We start from the raw sequence: 17,926 nt of genomic DNA, 5'->3' as shown, positions 1-17,926 counted from the left end.
TCCGGAGAGGAAGCCGGTGAAACGGGGGCGTCACCTGACCCGCCCATCGCAACGGGGCAAAGAGTGGCGGCGACCTCCTGCACGGCCACCCCTCCTCCCGCGCGCGGCGACGTGGGGAAGAGCGCCGAGTCCGCTGTGGGCGCCGTCGGCGTCGGCATCACAGGGGACCGGGCCTCCTGCCCGTCACCTCTAGCCATAGCCGCAAGCGCAGCACCATCCATGGTAGTCATCAGCGAGGTAGGAGACGTGAGAAGGGCCACCTGCCCCTCGGTATCTCCCAACTCAAGAACCGCCGGCGCACAAAGGGGAGCCACGGGATCCACGGAACCCGGATAGACACCCCGAAGCCGAGGCGGAGCAGAGAACGGCCCCAAGGACCCAAGCTGCAAGCTGGACGTCGGAGCCCCACCAGATGACCGAGCAGGAGCAAGATCACTAGAATCAGACGGACCGACCGGCTCCTTGGCCCCGTCTTCATCACCCATAGCCGAATCATCCTGGTTCCCCGAAGCACCTCCTCTCTCAGTCGTGTCCATAGGATTATCATCCTCAAACTCATCGAACAAATTAGGATCCTCATACAGAATGTCCAGCTAATACATAACACCATCGTACGTCCAAGGCACCACGTTCGGCAAGAACTCAATATTAGCAACACTGACAAGTAAACGCACCACCCCGTTGGCCCGAGTGCATGGCATATCCACCTGTTCAGTCTTGCCAATCAAAGACCCCAAACTCCACGTCACCAAGAAGCTATCCAGGGGATCAGATGGCGCCCCGGAGAAACGAACCCAAATCTGCCTCAACGGCGTGCCCTGCGGCTCCTTCTTTTTCCACTCATCAAACTACAACACAAAACTAGTGCCTGTGACCCTGCTCATACCGAACTTGAGGATTCGCAACCGATCCTCCTTAGACGGAAAATCAACTTTTAAGACGTATCATTTAGCTTGAGCAACGACCACTGAAAATTACCCGGAGCGAGTTCGTGCAGCTGCTGAATAATTTGCGCCTCAGTCAACGGTCCATGAACTACCTTCACCACCCCTGGGAAAGAGGTCTCTACCGCTGTTGCCAAAGGTGCCACACTGGGGGACTCGAAGAACATCAACTCCGAGTAGCAGACCCCGTAAATCTGAACAGTAGGCTTAGGCCCAAGCATAAGAGGACACTCGGCAGCGGTATGCTTAGGTTTCCGGCACAGGTCACATAATTTCGCAGTGCACTCAGCCATAAAGTGTCCCGTGTCACCACAGCGAAAACAAGTAAGCTTCTTCTTCTTTGCCGCCCACTTGGACAACTTGTCAGCCTCAGATTTGTCCGTACCATGCTCAGAAGCAGAATCACCAGTCTGCATGGGTTCCGGCAACGTGACTTCGGCCAGGGCCTGAACCGTTTCCACCGCCACCTGCAGTAGAACCGATCCTCCGTCGGCCACCACCTCAGTCTCAACCGTAGTCTTCGGATGCCTAGGCGGGTAGTTACGTCTGTGCCTGCCCCGACCTCCGCGGAATCGGCCCCGGAAGGAGCGGTTATTAGGAGCAACCGCCCCCTCCACGAAGTTACCGGGCGGACCCTGAAAACCCCGGTTGGCATTGCCGTCGTCCGTCCAAGCATAACCACGGCCACCGCCGGAGGACGAAGAACCCCGATGCAGTCCAGCACCGTAGGTGTCGTAACCGCCATCGCCCCACTGGCCACCCGGGGGATTCCGGTCATCTCCCGGCGACGCCCCAACCCCACGGCCGAGCGAGCCTTGGCCAGGGCCACCACGGCCGGCCGCCATTTGCCGCGGCCACGGCCTTTGGTTCGGCTGCGGCTCAGCCCTAGGCGGAGGCGGCGGATCAGCCCTAGGCTGCTGTGGCGGCGGAGGCAGGGCCCGAGTCGGCGGTGGAGGAGGCGCCGCCCGAGGCGGCGGTGGAGCAGCCCGATGCAGCGACGGAACCGCCCGGGGCGGAGGTGCCGCACGCGCGGGACCCGGCGCAACAGCGCCCGCCGCCGGCGTGGCCGAGCCGCCCGCGGCCCCGGTCTGGCTTCTCGCCACTGGTGGCACCCGCGGCGGCGGTGGCTTGGGCGGCATGGCTGGCCGTCGTGAGACAGGAGGCAGGTGTCGGTGGACTCCGGCCAATCTTAGCGAAGAACGGCGCGAGGGGGCCGAAGGAAAACCCACACGCCCGCGGCGCCGAACCCTAGCAGAGACAAGCGGAGGGAGAGAAGGGGTACGTGCATGCAGAGGCGATCGAACCAAGGCCCCCTCATGCACGTCGCTAGCCCCCGCTGCGTCGTTTGCCTGGCCAGCCCCCTGGGCCTCAAGCCCAGTACTGACCAAGCCTACGTCACAGGCACCCACAGGCAGCCCAACTGAGCCCAACAACTCATTCAAACGCTCATATCTGGCCGCCCGAATGTCACACGGCACGGCCACCGCCGGCGAGCACTGTGACACCATCGAACCACCTTTTTTCTTTCGCCGAGTCACTCTCGTCCAACACTCGGGACGGAAAAAATCTGACAAAGTGATGGCTGACGGCCCATCCTTTGGCAACGGTCCCTTCCATGGTTTCACCTTCGATTTCTGCGAAGGAACCGAAGTATCCAATGAACCCGATTTCTTAGCACTCACCTTAGGTTTAGACCCCGAGGTAGATGTAGCCACAACAAATGTAGATGGTGACCGCACCGGCGCATCCGGCAGATCCTCATCATCGTCTTCTTCATCATCAGCTAGTATCCAAAAACGTCCCCCAACCCGCTGCGCAGGCTTGGGTTCCTCGGCGTCCCTCGTAAGATCCACGAACTCAATTTGCTCATCGCATTCTCTGGGCGCCTGCACACACTCAAGAACTTCGATATGGAAAAAATCAATAATAAAACTCTTACCAACAGCAATATCTTCGCCAACATTGAGATGTCGTCCGGCTAAAATGTCTCCTTCTTCATCGCGGATCGTCATCCAACGGGACGGGTGCGAGTAGATCAGGCCATTGATCCATCTCCCCGCCTTTCTATCGTCCTGAAAACGCACATACCATTTCGTATGATTCAAATACTCCCAATCACGATCTGCCATCGAGGGATCCGGGCTAGACGACGGGGAAAGAGGGAGATCGGGCGCCGCCTCCGAAACCGGCCTCCACTCATCTTGGATCGGATCCGGCGTAAGTCGCCGGGGCGACGGCGGCGGAGGATCCGCACCGCGGGTGAGCGGCGGAGAGGAAAGCCCCTTCCCGATGGCACACAACCCTACCCCGTCCGCCGTCGAGCTGGGCGGCGGTGGCTCCGGCAGGATTGGCGGCGTCAGGGACGCCCGGCCGCCGCCCGTCGATTCGCCCGAGGAGTCGCCCGCGGACTCGCCCATCCAAACTCCACTCAAGAGAGCAATGCACCTACGGTGTGGCCGGACTCATCTCCCCGGAGAATCTTCTGTGCTAACTGGCTAGAGCGAGCCTGTCCACGCCTTGGCTAACCACAACGTACGAAGACGTCCAACCTAGCTAACGACCAAACCAACGAGGACCGATGACCACATGGGTCTAATTCCACTGCAGTGGGTTCTCTGAAACTGCTCAGCTGTAGCAACTCATGCACTAAGCTCATATTATTATTTTCTGGAAACGGAAATTAGAGTACCTAATTTATGTAGCTTTCCCTGCTCTTTAATTTGCTCTGCTGTCTTGTTTGTTGACGAAAGATGTCAAATCTAACCAGCTTCCGGCCGGCACATATCACCCGCAAAAAAAAAAAAAGCTTCCTGCAGATATGCCAACTTGTGATAGAGCAACGAGTGGCCACCTGAGGACACGACTCATGCTGAGGTCTTTGTATTTGGTTTATCCTTTCAACTTCTTCCCCGTATTTCATTTCATTTCATACTGCTGTATATCCGTATTTACTCGGAAGTTGAGCTATTCAATGGATGCAAGTTTGATCCTGCAACTTGCGCGGTCTTGCTTGGAAGTGCTGTCCATGCTGATAAGGCTTCATTTTTGTCCACACAACTAAATATCAGGAGGCGCAAATTGGAACAAGGACAGCAATAGCAGGCCATTCCAACTGCTAGTCGGCCTCCTCCCCACCATTGCTCTAAGGCCAAGAGCTCTGTACTCCAACCATAACGATAGCTAGCTCCTCGCCGCCGGCCGCCATCAGCGTCGTAGCAGCAGCGAGAAGAGGAGAAGCAGCGAGCAGAAGAAGGCGCAGCACGGAGCCAACAGGGACAATCAAAGCGGTGGTTAGAGGTAGCCAAAGATTTCTTCTTTTACCAAACCTCTATTCTCTTTGTCTCTGCATTTCTGCCTTGTGTAAAATGATTCCTCATTTCATTCGCTTAAATCTTATTTCCCAGCAAGAAGATTCTTTCTTCCTAGAAAATCCACAAGATTCCATGGCCACAGCTTGGGATGTTGCATCTTTTGGCTGGGCCATAACCGTGGTTGGCTGGCTGGTGTCACCCATCATCACCTTGCTCCTGCCCAAGATCCTTGCATGCCTTGGCTTCGACCCGTCGCAGAAGCTCCATGACCTCGAGTTCCGCATCATCCCGGAGCTGGAGAACACGCTGCGGACCGTAGATCAGGAGAGGATGATGCAGAGAGCAAGCAAACAGAAATCCGATGTGGCTGCACTTGACAAGATGGCAACCGAGCTGAGGCACGCTCGGGAGGATACGGAGGACATCTTCGATGATGCACAGGAGAGGATTGTTTGCAGGGACATCCTCGATGACGCCGTGCAGACCTTCAGGAGGAGCTGCCTGGTTATTGCATGCGTTGTTCTGAGCAGATTGGCTTGTCTATTGCAGTCGGCACGGAGAAGATATTCACCTTGGTTCACCGGAAGCACTTCCGGTGAAGCTATGACTATCATCAGTGCTGCTGCCTCAGACGAGCCCGGTCTAGTGGCTATCGATATTTCAGGCTCCGATGAGTCTGTTCCGGTAACTGCCAGTGTTGCTGCCTCACAGGAACCAGCAGCTCCGACCTCGGATACTTTGGGACGATGGCTCTCTTGCTTTTGCAGCTCATTCGACTTGTTCGAGCACTGTTGGACATCCACCTTCAATTGGCTACGCTTTTATCGAGACTGGTCCTATGAGGCGGCTGGCTTCACAAGTTACCAGCTGGTAAGTACATCCAATTCATCGCCTACTCCTCATATCATATGCGCCCTTTGTACATGTAAAAGCTCTCTGTACATGTCATACAGAAGGTTTTTTTTTTCTGTTAGCCTGACTTCAACATTAAATCATACATTTATGTTATGGATAGATACAAACATGTCATCTCATCTGTATATGGGCTTCAAATGGTATTATAATACCCACTATATTGCTAAGATGATAATCGGTGTAAGTACTAATTCTCTCATTTCACATAAACATCCCATGCTACAGACTTGGTACTTTTTTCGATCAAAAATGGGAGTATATGCGATTGACGTACACAAGTAGTCCATTGCTAATTACGATGTTGGTCTACATTCTACAAGGCCATAGCCAATCATATCCAAGGTTTTGGATCCCGAGTGGACCATTTTTCTTGAGGGGCACCGATTTGCGGTTACCACGAAGTTCCTAAAAAAACAGAATTTCATTAAAATCAATTTTTGTATTCAAATATGCGAAATTTTGAATTCAAGTACTTAACTCCTATACATCAGGAGACTTGCCCTATCGTAGTGGTTGTTCATTGGCAGCTGCCGCTTGCTCATAAGTCGCGAGTTCGACCCTCGTCATTTTCAAAATTTGACATCATTTTTGAACTTTTGCATACTCCAAAAGAAATAAAAAAGTGTGAGCCAAGATTCAAATCAGCTAATCGCCGCTGAGGGAAGCATGGCTTTGCCACTATGCCATGACCAGTTATGCTGTTATAAAAGTGATGCAAAGTATTTAACTAAAAGGCAAGTGTTTGAATTCGAAAATTTTGACATTTTCTGCTCCGTACGAGTGTTTCTGGGGGGGGGGGGGGGGGGGGGGGGGGGGGGGGGGGGTCAGTAAACGCGGTAACTACTCGAAATCTTGATTTGGTAGCCAATCGAAATAGGCTTTCGCCCGCTTTATAGATAAAGCAACGATCCATACAACCAACATCCAAGTCCGAATCATGAACGACAGCTAGGGCAACAGCACAGTCAAGCCAAAATAACACAAGAGAAATAGCAAAAAAGCCACCTAGTGGCTGCCGAAAAGCGATCCTACGAAGATGATAGTCGACGCACTGTAGTCAATAGCGCATCTAGCATGCTTGAGCCCAAGCCGATCGCGGTCTCGCTGCTTAGAGAGTGGGTGCCAGTGCTGCAGAAAAGCAAGGAATTTGAAGGAGTCAGACGCCTGCCTCGGAAAGACCTGCTTAATCACCATTTTATTATGTGTCGTCCGTAGAGTCCACGATAGCGCCGCAAAGAGAAGCCAGAATAAGCGAAGATATTGCCCAGGATGGGTGGCCCTGGTCTGGAGGAACTCCGCGAGCTTCAAGGCCTCACAGTCGGGCCCAGTCCTTCGCGAACGAACGTCCATAGGAATCCTGCCGCCGTACATGAGAATAGGATGTGAGTCCCATTCTCCGTTACCGCGCATAAGGCCTTGTACAATTCTAGGTGCTTAGGGAAGGTGCTTACAGAAATAACCCAGGATTTCCTCAAGTACCGGTGCTTATTTGTACATGATAGACGCTTAATTAGGCATCTCTCTCTTAGAAATAGGCACTGATGCTTTAGAAAAAATAGTTTATTTTTCTAAGCACCTAGCATTGTACAAGGCCTAAGGGGCACAAGCAATCCCCCAGGCCATGCCACTTAAGCACCTCGGTCCCCAAAGGGATGCGATCTCGTAGTAGTTGCACACAAAAATCTGAATCTTCAATGGTAGAGGGGCCTTCCACAAGGGAGAAAGCCAAGGGATAGTGGATAACTAGCATAATGCCTGGCATGCCGTGTTGACCGAGAACTCACCCGTTGGTGTTAGCCGCTAGGAAACAGTGTCCACATAATCCCATAGCACCGGCGATAGGGCAGCCCGCAATCTAGTCCACTCGTTAGTCTCTGCTTGCCCAAATGTACAACGGAACCGGATGTTCCACTACCCAGACCGGGAAGCCATGGAAAATAGTATTAGTGGATACACGCAGATTGAGAACATGCCAGGAAAGCTCACCTGAAGTGGCTCAGAACCCACCCAGGGGTCCAGCCAAAATTGGGTCCCATCCCCATTTCCGATAGAGAAGGATATTCCTAGTCGAATGTCCTCCTTGATCCTTTTGATGGATCGCCAAAACTGGGACCCTCCCCCCCCCCCCCCCCCCCCCCCCCACCCGAGCGGGAGCATGCCAAGACAGGTTCACCCCTAAGGTATTTAACATTAAGGAATTGCAGCCACAAGCCGCCCCCGCCTCGCAGGATCCGCCAGACCCATCGTAACATGAGCGCGACGTTCATACGTCGAGAGGCCACCCAGGCCTCCACGGTCCTTGGGCATACAGTTGTCCGCCCACTTGACCATGTGGTACTTCTAGGCCACTGGCAGCCTGCCGGATCGAAGAACCTAGCGAGCTCCTTATCGAACAAGCTATGAACGCCCTTCGGTAGGATATACAGCCGCATCATGTACATGGGGAGGCTCACAAGGTTAGAGCTGATAGGGACAGTTTTACTTCCCTTTGTGGTAAACGGTCCACACCACGGCTCAGCCTGGACGCCACGCGGCCCACCAACGGGTCCAGCACACTCATCAGAATCTTTGAATCGGCCATTGGCATCCCCAAGTATGTGGGGAATGAGGTCAGCCTACAGTTTAAGTTGTCCGCGATCCGTTGTTGTTCTGCCGGCGGGAAACCTAGTACGACGACCTCTATCTTATCAAAGTTGATCTTTAGCCCCAGCATAGCCTCAAAACAAGGGAGTAGGAACTTGAGATTCACGGTGTCAAGGTCGGAGCCCTCCATCCTAATCATGGTGTCGTCCGCATATTATAGAAACCACCGGCCTGCCTTGTCTGGCATATGTCGCAAATTCATTGATTTGTGCCATAATACTATGTGCTGTGCACAACGCTTCAGATTTGGAATATAAACAATATTATTTACCAATATCCTATATTTCCTTGTTGACAATTGTGATAATATTTATTCGAGTTAGTATCACCATTAGTTCAAAACCTTGCACGGTGTTAACAAATCCATACACAAACTTGAAAAAACTATAAAATTGGTCACTGAACTTGCGATGCAGTAACACTTTCGTACAAAAGACTCAACCAACCCGTGCTGGGTTCTTTTAAAGAAAAACACCCTGTCATTATTTTAGACACTTCTAGCCTATATATTATAATGTAGATAATGTTCATAATTTACGACTTGTCGACTTTCTTTCTAATTACTTTTCTCTCAGCGAATAAACATTGCAGAACAACTAGTTGATGTATTACATGACACATTTTCAACAACTTAAGTGCACCAGAGTATGATCAAGAATAATAATTAAGAGTTATCTATCTGAAACTTCATAGTTGAGAACAAAAAGACCAAACATTGAAGTAGATCAAGTAACAGAGATACCATCGAGGCAAACTTGTTTGCCTTCTTCTTGAAGAATGCATCATCCTGACAACTACACAGAATTGTACGACCAAAGTGATTCAAATTACAGAATATTACAAACTTATGACTGAATCTTTGAACGCCAGAGAGCTTATGACTGAATCTTTGTAGTACCTCCTTGGCAATTACCAGTGCTGACAAAAGCTACATACTACAGGAACATCCCCTAAATCGTGCAGAACTGAGGAGAATATTCTTTGAACAAATTTCCCTAAATCAAACAGCCACACCTAAGTGACCTAGCCAAAATCATCGCCAAGGAGATGTATTGCCCCACCATGAGTTCAGTGACCACTTTTGTACTAAAGTGTTACCCCACCATGAGTTCAGTGACCACTTTTATGGTTTTTTCAAGTTTGTGTATGGATTTGTTAACACTGTGCAAGTTCGTGTACTAATGGTGATTTTATTTGTTTCCTACTTGCTTTATTTGTATGAAGCACTGATTCCATGCATACTTATACTGTAGAGTCATTATAGGTAGTTAATGTTTTTCATATTTGGAGACAGTTTTGTTCGTCAACATTTTTTCTGCATGTCCATTTGTCAATTTTCATTGCACCAGTGATATCTCATTTGTTTTGCATTATAGTCAGATATCTCTAATAAATAAAAATATGTACGTGATTGGCATACTCATTTAAGGTTTTTCTTTCTTGCAGAAGAATGCAACCTTGGTAGATATATTCCTTACTGCTATCTCAAGACGGAAATTGAAGAAACGAGTAGAGAAGGTAGAAACCACCATTACGGAATTGAAGAAGTCACCTCTCTTGGGCATGGCAAGCAACAGCACACCAAATGTTGTTGCCAACAAAAACAGGAGAAGACTTGGAGCTGCTAGCAAGCGGAAGGTATTTGGTAGAGAGGTGTTGCGTGATGATATCATGGCAAGGCTCCGTGAGATACCACAGTGTGATGCACCAAGCTCGAGTACTAGTCTGTGTTACTCTGTGATTGGCATATATGGTGTTGCAGGATGTGGGAAGACTACCTTTGCAGGATATATTCGAGATTACATAAAGGAGGAATGCAAGGAGAAACTTTTCGACACCATCATGTGCATTCATGTGTCTGAGAATTTCATTGTGGAGGATATATTTCAAGCAATGCTGAAGGATATTGGCGAAGATAGTCACTCCAATATTTCAGATCGTGGCAGTCTAAACGGAAAGTTGAAGGAAGCATTGTGTGGCAAACGTTTCTTCCTGATATTGGATGACCTCTGAGTGAAAAACAAGAATGACCAACAACTGGAGGAACTAATCTCTCCACTCATTGTTGGGTTGGAAGGAAGCAAAATCCTAGTGACAGCTCGAACCAAAGATGCAGCTGCAGCTCTGTGTGCCGATGAACTTATTGAAATGCCTGATTTGGATGAGGATCAGTACTTCAAGATGTTTATGCATTATGCTCTGGGAGGTACAAGTGTGGCCGTTAAAGAATTTGAAGAGGTCGGGAGATTGATTGCAAGAAAGCTACACAGCTCACCTATCGCGGCAGTGACAGTGGGAGGACGACTTGGGACAAATCGAGATATGAGATTTTGGAAAAACACTGCAAACCATGGAACATTTAATGAAACCATGGATTTAATGAAACCATGGATGCTCTTTGGTGGAGCTATCAGCAACTTAATCCGGACATTGGACGATGCTTAGAATACTGCAATATATTCCCTAGAAGACTCAAATTGGAAAAGGACAAATTGGTGAACCTGTGGATAGCGCAAGGGTTTATAAAAATCAGCCATGCAGCAGAGGACATGGAAGATGTAGCCGAGAGCTACATTCAAGAGTTAGTGTCACACTCCTTTCTGCAGCCAGAAAGAACTAGTTCTGGTTGCTTTAGAATTCATGATCTGGTGCATGATTTATTAGACATGGTCACTGGATGTGATTGCTTCGGAATTGAGAATGGAAAAGGCCAGAGAGAAGGCTGGATAGGTGATGTCCCTCAAGATGTCAGCCATCTTTTTGTTCAGAATTATGATGGAGAATTGATTACCAAGAAGATCCTCGGATTGAAAAAGTTACGCACTCTCATAATCTATATTGTTGAAAAGGATACACCAGTTGAGGAAAAGGTCCTTCAGAGTATATGCCTAAGACTGCCGAAGTTACGGGTACTGGCCATTGCTTTCAACCACGGACGTCAATTCAGCAGTCACGTTGAGATGTTTTTAGTCCCAGAATCCGTTTTTCAGTTAAAGCACCTCCGCTATCTAGCTTTCCCGAAAGGTGCCGAATGCAAGGTTATTTTACCAAGTGCACTAGCTAAACTTCTCCATATCCAGCTGCTAGATTTTGGTCTTGGGAAAATTTCGGATTTTACCTGTGCTGCTGACCTTATCAATTTGCGGCACATATTCTGCTCGTACGTGAGCTTTCCTAACATAGGCAGGCTGAGCTCACTTCAAACAATACCATCCTTCACTGTAAGGATTGAAGAGGGTTATGAGATAAAGCAGCTTAGGTACCTGAACAAGATTCGTGGCAGCCTGGTGGTCGATGGCCTTGAAAATGTTAAAAGCAAGGAGGAAGCTCTTGAAGCCAATCTAGCAGCCAAGGAAAGGCTCATGGAACTGACACTGATCTTCCCAGATTACAATGATTCGTGCACTCCAGAAGCTGAAGCTGAGGTACTTGAGGGCTTGTGCTCTCCCGTGGGGCTTCAAAAACTGTCTTATCTTCTTCTACAGCGGCTCAAGGTACCCAGATTGGATGGTGGGTAAGCTGAACGGTGGCCCAAAGGACCTGCAAAAACTTGAATTCTGGTACTGCGGCCAACTGGGACCTGGTCCTGAACTTGAGGCTTTCCCGCATATTCATATGCTCAAGCTTGTGGGCTGCGGCTGGGATGCCTTACCAGGCAATATGGAGCACCTCACATCGCTCGGGACACTAGAGATCCACAAATGCAAGAATATCCGATCCCTTCCAACACTGCCCCAGTCTCTCAAAGAGTTTAAACTTGAGTTCTGCGACGATGAGCTCATGAAGGGTTGTCAAACAGAAGGAGATCTGAACTGGCTTAAGATAAAGCACATCCACCATAAATATTTTGACCCACGCATGTAAGCCTGTAATCCTCTTTGCTGCCTTGTTTTTCCGTAATTATTACACTCCGTTTCTAACTCTGCTTATTTTTATTCAGCACATGGTCAACCTCACAACATGGCCCTTCTCACGCCTCAGAAGCCTACAATGTGATTGTTCAGTGCTACTACATAATTGACCGTGAGCTGTACTACTAGTAGTAGTGCAATGGAATTCAGTAAAACTTGTCATTAGTGCTAGTTCTGATCTGTAATAATATTGGTAGTGCCGTTGAATTTGATTGATTACTGCTATTTAAGCACTGCGCTATGTAATGTACGAAACTACGAATGTCAAGGAGTTGGATAATTCAGTGCTCTCTAGCTTGCTCATCTGTCAGCAAATCCAAGTTTTTTACGTAACTAGGATTGCATACGTGGTAGGTGTAGCATTACTCATTTGGAATTCAGCGTGGTGAAAAGATCATATGTGCAGCAAAGGCACTCCTCTCGCCCTAAGTGGGTGGTCACATGAGAGGATTAAAATTGTATGATCAACATCCATAGCGAGGAAGACGGAGATAGTGGCGGCGAGTGGTGCTGTTGTCTCATGCAGATCAGCCTTGGCTGCCACTAGTGAGGATGATACACGCATCCGGAGTGCCCCGGGCTACAGTTTTGGCGGTGTCGCTGTCTTTTCTCCTTGTCAAGTTTTCTTTGGGTGGCAACGAGTGGCTCCTGTTGAGTCTCGTCAGCCTACCTGTGCGGCTGTGATCATTGCTCGCCGTAAGGCCATGCGCATATGCAACTATTGGGACTGAGGTAAGTGGAGGAGACAATATTATTTGACTTCGATTGGATGGTACTTCTCGAGTACACATACTTGAGCTCCGGGTGAAAACTCTGGTCTAACCCAAATTGGTTATACCTGGCAATGGCGGCGTTCTTTGCGTCGTTACCTTCATGATGGCATTGCTCGGATTTTGCTCGGAATTTGTTCTTCATGGTGAAAACCACGATCTGACCTTTGGTGGTTCGATCCGGCGACTGCAACGCTTGTACGTCGTTCCCTTTCTGGAGGCGTCGCTTTTGGAGAACCCTTCTCTTAGTCTTTGTGTTGTCAAGAGATGATGGGCACTCATGGTCAATGTTGTATTTCGTCAATTGCTGTTTTCATTGCTTACGTTTTCTTTTTTTCTCTCTCCGTCTAGGCATAGCTTTGGTCTTGCAGCTTTTTTCCAACCAATTAACAATAGTGTCGATACTGCCCGCTATGCCCGGCGGACACAAGTGGACCGGTAATTGGCTTTTTTCTACTAGTGTCTATGCTGCCTATTGTATCGCATCTGTGCTAGAAAAGGTGGGAGAAGGTGACACAGAGCTCAATTTGTCAGGGTATAGTCGAAGACCCAGTTCGTCTGCATCCAGACGTACATATAAGCCCAAGTTCACTGATAACAATTGTGACACTACTCATGATAATCCTCCAAAACCCGTGCAACCTGAAGATAAAACTGACCACTCCTAAGGCATACTGGTGGGCCGAAGGCAATGTTCGTGGTGAGCGTTGGGGCGGGGATCATAAGTGTAATACCGTGGTTCAGTTACACGTGGTTCAAGAGATGCACGTACTGCGACAACCGAGTTTGGTCGCGATAAATACTCGTTTTGTTGCAATAGACGCCCCATATTGCAACAAACTACATCATCGTTGCAACATGGTAGCGATATTGCAACAAACAAATTATGTTGCGTGAGACAGTCGTTTTGTTGTAATAGAGACTAGGTATTTCAATAGAATATCTATTAGTGGTAATATTTGGAAAGATATTCCGACATCTGTGAGACGTTGCGTTAGTTACAAATATCGTTGCGAAAGCTTGGCTACCTATTGCAACAAAATATGTATTGGTCGCAATAGCGTACATTTTAAAAATTGAAAAACATGGACATTTTATTATATTGGATGTAAACATTTACTCCCTCCGTTTCTTTTTAGTCTGCATATAAGGTTTGGTCAAAGTCAAGCTTTGTAAAGTTTGACTAACTTTATATTAAAAAATATAAACATTGACAATATGAAATCAACATTATCAGATGCACCACGAAATGTATTTTCATACTATATAGTTTTAATATTGTAGATTTCATATTTTTTTATATAAATTTGGTCAAACTTTCTGTAGTTTAACTTTGACCAAATCTTATATGCGAAATAAAAAGAAACGGATGGAGTAAATATACATTGAATTTTTTTTGTAATATATGCCGAACAATTTTTAAAAACATATTGAACACTTTTTTGATATAGGCTGAACAATTTTTTGAAATAAACAATGAATATTTTAGTATATGTTGAAAAATTTCTTGCATATGATGAACAAGTTTCATATAAAAATTGATGCATGTGCAGGGGCACCGACTATTAGAAATCCGCCAATCCACATGTGCTTCCGGAGATCGGATAATGGAATGCTAAATCGATATCTGGGGTCAAGCCAGGGTACTTATCCTCCCGTCTATAAATCAATGACCAATAAAAGACCAAAGTTGTGTACCATAGTCAGTAGCTAGGTATGGATAGGGAGGCATAGAATACATATGAGTTGTCTTACTAGCGTGAGCAATCATCCAACTATGGTGGTTTCTCAACCGCATCTATATATTGATCTGCGGCGCTTCTATGAAGTTTTCCTTGTCTCCGTTTTCAAAGCTGAATGGATGACTGAATCTGTCGAAGCATCATTCGATATTTGCAGATTATACAAGGTGAACAATTTCTTAATATACGATGACCATTTTGTAATACACGATGAATATTTTTGTAATGCATGACGAACCTTTTCAAAATATCATGTTAATATTTTCTTAATATACGATGAACATATTTTTATTACATGGTGGACCTTTTATATCATACAAAAGGGAAAACAGAGAAAAGATATAGCAAAAAATGAAAATAGAGAAAAGAAACCACAAAAAAAATGAATAGAAAGAAAGAAGCAAGAAAAAAAGGAATAAGAAAAGGAGAAAGAACAAAGAAATTAAGAAAATAATAAAACCTGGTTAAAAAAATAAACAGAATAAATTGGTTCATGGTTCCTATAACTGGCAGGAACCTTCGAGAATTACCACTACGCCAACTGTTTTCGTTGTTCATTATTTGGAAAACACAGTAATTAACCCTTTTTTTGGTATTATCATGTAAGATATATACCCAATTTATTATGTGTGATATTTCTGAAAAAAATAAAAAAATAATACACAATAAATAATTGTGAACTTGAGGAAACATCAAATATTTGAAAATGTACGTAGAATTGGAAAATTTTATCGGTTTTGAAAAAAGTTCATGGATTTGAAAAAAGGATGGATTTTGCAAAAAAAATCATAAATTTGAAAAAAAACATAATCAATTGGAAAAAATTCATGGATTGGATATTTCATTGATTTAAAAAAAATGAAAATTCATGAATTTCAAAAAATATTCACAAATCATAAGAAAAAAGTTTGCATGAATTTTAAAAAGTTCATCGAATTCAAGAAAAGATCACGTAATTTGGATGAAAGAGTTCATCGATTTCAAAAAAAATTCATCAATTTTAAAAAACATTATGGAACTTAGAAAAAGTTCGTCGATTTTGAAAAAAAGTTCATCAAATTTGAAAAAAGTTCATCGGTTGTTTTTTAAAAAAATTATCAATTAAAAAGTCAGCAATTTCAAAGAAACTTCATTGATTTTGGAAAACAATTCATCAATTTTAAAAAACATTTGCAAAGTTGGAAAAGGGTGATCGCTGTTGAAATAAAAGTCCATCAAATTTGAAAAGAGTTCATCAATTTAATAAAGTAAATTGATTTTGGAAAAAATTCATAATTTTTTTAAAAAATTCATTAAAACCTAAAAAAATTCATCAGTCTTTTCAAAATATTCTCATACTTGCAAAAAGTTCATTGATTTTTCAAAAAAGTTCATCCAATTAAAAAAATTTCATCAATTTTGAAAAAAAAAGTTCATCATTTTCAGAAAAAAGTTCATCAAATTCGATAAAAGTTAACAAATTTGAAAAAAGAATATTTGAATTAAAAAATGTTCACTCATTTAGCAAAAGAAAAGAAAAAATAAAACCGATGAAACCCATTCCAAGGAAAAGAAAAGGAGAGAATCGGCCAAGCTGGAGAACGCCCCTTGTAGCAGCACCTGGGTTAGCCATGGAGCTGTGCTCTAGCTGGGAAGAAAATGGCGAGGGACGATTGGAGGAGAGAGCTACAGAGAAAAGATAAGAGAAAAATGCATCATACAGTGCGTGGGCCAGAAAAATGTACGAGTGCGCTGTCTCCCTGGTCTTACGATCCAGTTGGATCACGTGGCCCGCGCGCATCCGGTGCGACGGTTCGGCTGGCGCACCAGGTGGAAACGTTTCCCTTTCAGTATTTCATTGAAAAAGTTCTTAATACACAATGAATATTTTTGTAATACATATTAAGCTTTTTTATATACCATGAACATTTTCTTAATGTAAGATGAACATTTTTGTAATACACATTGGACCTTTTTTTACACAACGAACTTTTGTATCATACCAAAATAATAGAAATATGGAAAAGAAAAAATTAAAAAAAATACAAATTCAAATAAACAAAATTAGAAAATAAAAGAAAAAATGAAAATAAGAAACAGAAACAGAAAAATGTAGAAATAGTGAAGCTCGACGGTGGGCTGGCCCAAACTGGGCGTCGAGACTAGCTAGGCGCCTTTAGCAATGCCGCGGCTCCTTGACGCACGCGCGCGTCAAATAGGATCTGCCCACACTTAGCGATTCAGCGAGATCGCAATGGAGGTCGGTGGACGCGTGGTCAAACTGGAAAGAATGAGAAGAGAAGTCAGGCTATATTTGCTTATGGGCTAATTTAGAGTGGTAGTATATTCAGCCCAGTATTTAGAGGCCCAGGCGATAGAGTTCCGGGTCAACAGAGTTTTGACCGTTTCCAAACTGTTTGCAGAACTAAAGTCTATTCTTTATCAGGACCTTTTGATGAGTGCAGATATTCAATTCAAACATGATTTATGTAGACAAACTAGACATAACATGGCCTCTTTTTCCACAAATGGATCTCCATCCGAGTCCACGCCATTGGGTCTTCCTTGTATTGGATTATACTAGCACATATGGCCGTACGTTGCAACGGGAGAGAAAATTTGTGTCTCCATATAAATATCCAACAATGCAGCACGTGCATTGCAACAGGCGAGAAACTTCGTGTGTCCATATAAATGTCTATCAATGCCACATGCCAACATCCAAACGGTACCACCCGATGGCGACATAGTGGCACACGCCAAGGTCAAAATATACAATTAATGAGTTTGCTTTTCTCTTAAATGTTTTGGATTATCAGGTATTCATCTTGATATAAAAGATGACCATACGCCCAAATTACATGCCACATTATAATTCTATGAAAAAACATAGTACGGAAATAAACAAATGACGACCTCATGAGCGCCTTCGCTTCCTTGAACGTCATGCCATGTAGAAAAATATCATATAACAGCTCATGACGGCTTGTAGAAGGTCTGCCTCACCCATTTTTATCACAACCTTGGAAAAACAATGTTGCAAAGGAAAATGATTTAATAATAAGAAAGACCCTATGTCTCTGCGTAAAGAGCAACGACACTAAGAAAAATAAACCAGCGCCTGAAGGTACTGGTACATAATTAACCTTCCACTATTCTCGTGCCTAGAGCAATCTTCAGTACCGCTAATTGCAAAACAAAAGCAATCTATAGGATTTCCAATCATTGTTGCAAATCTAAACCAAGAATTGTTTGAGGTCACGCACCATAGTCATCTTCCTTGGAGGCAGCCATCGCAGGCCAGGCAGCGCGGAACGCACAGCGTGAGCGGCAGCCGTACCCGCACGGCTGTGCGTGAAGTCGGCAGCTGATCCAGCCGAAGACAATAAAGATGTTAGTGAAGGAGACGCCTGTTGTAGATGACGGAGGGGGGGGGGCGACAAAAGCCGATCTAAGATCGGAAAACCAAAAAAGAACCGTCAATCAAGACGACCGGCGAGAGAGAGAAAAACTCCGATCAATGGATCGGGAAAAAGACTCTCTAGGGCAGCCGATCAACACGATCGGCGGACGAACCCTAGGTACGGGCGGCGCGGCCCCCGGCGGCGGTCATGAAGGCCGACCGCCCCGGGGGCGGCGCGCGGGTGCGGAATCGGCGGCAACTAGGTTTATGATCGATTAGGCTGATACCATGTTAGAAGGGAGAGAGGA

General features: G+C 45.8%; 1 long non-coding RNA gene and 1 pseudogene across 1 annotated transcript; one reads left to right on the top strand and one right to left on the bottom strand.

The window, feature by feature from the left end:
• The first annotated feature begins 3,930 nt into the window (after positions 1–3,930).
• Positions 3,931–12,027, top strand: LOC125541054 (annotated as a pseudogene).
• A 4,129-nt stretch (positions 12,028–16,156) lies between these two features.
• LOC125535626 lies at positions 16,157–17,926 on the bottom strand. The gene is made up of 3 exons (XR_007294860.1): positions 17,482–17,926; positions 17,132–17,237; positions 16,157–16,496 (listed from the first exon to the last, which is right to left on the bottom strand). It is a non-coding gene; the product is annotated as an uncharacterized LOC125535626 (long non-coding RNA).

The sequence above is a fragment of the Triticum urartu genome, chromosome 1, assembly GCF_003073215.2.
Source record: "Triticum urartu cultivar G1812 chromosome 1, Tu2.1, whole genome shotgun sequence".
NCBI classification, from domain to species: Eukaryota; Viridiplantae; Streptophyta; class Magnoliopsida; order Poales; family Poaceae; genus Triticum; species Triticum urartu.
Note: the sequence above shows the minus strand (reverse complement) of the source record. Positions and strands in the feature narration are given on the sequence as shown.